The sequence below is a fragment of the Penaeus chinensis genome, chromosome 23, assembly GCF_019202785.1.
Source record: "Penaeus chinensis breed Huanghai No. 1 chromosome 23, ASM1920278v2, whole genome shotgun sequence".
NCBI lineage: Eukaryota > Metazoa > Arthropoda > Malacostraca > Decapoda > Penaeidae > Penaeus > Penaeus chinensis.
In genome coordinates this window covers 9,289,004-9,290,478 of record NC_061841.1, presented here as the reverse complement: position 1 = coordinate 9,290,478, position 1,475 = coordinate 9,289,004, and positions in this window count along the sequence as shown.

The window sequence follows — 1,475 nt, the reverse complement described above, 5'->3', positions numbered from 1 at the left end:
CCAAGGTAAAAGGCCTGCAGGAAAAATGTGATGAAGTAAAGAATCTCGGTTATAATCCCAAAGAGAAGTTCTACAGGATACGAGAGATCGCTGGTAACCGATCCCTTTCCTCCTCAATTTGCATCAAAGCAGCAGACGGCTGCATTCCCCACGAGACCAAGGATGTTAATGCTCGTTGGAAAGAGTATGTTCAAGAACTTTTTGACAATGAACAAGAGCCGAAAAATCTAGTCCTGGAAGCTGTCACATCTGGGCCACCAATTCTGAAGTCAGAAGTGCCCTGGTCCCTACAGCAAGGGGAATCTTGGAAAGCTGCAGGTCCTGACGGGATATGCACCGAAATGCTCAGGGTCTTTGGAGAGAAAGGCATTGATCTCATCTGGAACTTCCTATGTAATATCTATGAAATAGGCAAGTTACCAAAAGAAATAATGAAATCAGTGTTCATTGCCCTACTGAAGGTCACAGGAACATTTGAGCCCTTACAACATCACACAGTTAGTTCATTTTTGCATATTTTTAAAACTGAAAATCATCCTATAGAGGATCAGAAGACAATTCCTACCCGAAATACCAGAGACCCAGTTTGGATTTTATGAAGGATAAAGTTACGAGGAATGCTATCCTCGTCATAAGAATGCTTGCCGAGAGAGCCAACCAACGTCAGCAAAACATCAAAAAGCTGTTGATAAGGTCAGGCACCTAGAATTGTTAAAAATCCTCGCATATATCCTGATAGACGACAATATATGAGACTAATTCATTCAGTCTATAAAGATCAACTTGCAGCAGTCTGCCTATCCGATGGAACAACTATCTGGTTCCCCATCAAGGTGTCCGATAAGGTTGTGTGGTGTCACCTGACCTCTTCAGGTTATCCTGCGAGAGATTGAAGATCGCCGGGAGGGAATCGTTACCAGTGGTTGCAAGATCAACAACCTTCGTTATGCAGATGATACAGTTCTCAGAGCCATATCTGTAAATAACCTCCAAAAACGTTTTGATGCTGCTATGGAAGCCAGCGAACATCTTGGCCGTCATGTCAATAGCAAGAAAACATAATGCATGTTGGTTTCAAAGTCGGAGGTCTCACCAACATGTCTACTGGAACAGGAGAAATAGAAATCTAACAGGTCTTCTCCTTCAATTATTTAGGAGCATTTGTCACCTCAGATGCTCGTTGCAAGAAAGAAATCAGACGCAGAATCGGACTACCAAAAGATGCATTCTCCAAACACCGGAACATCCTAACAGACCGCAAGCTCTCATGCAAATAAAAGTCAGACTCGCTAACACTTTTGTGTGGTCGATTTTAGTTTAACAACATGAAACATGGAACCAAGTAGTTTGTCAAACACTGCATAGGTGATGGCACAGAAAGATTATATATATATATATATATATATATATATATATATATATATATAAATATAAAGTATATATATGTATATAAAGTATATATATATATTTATATA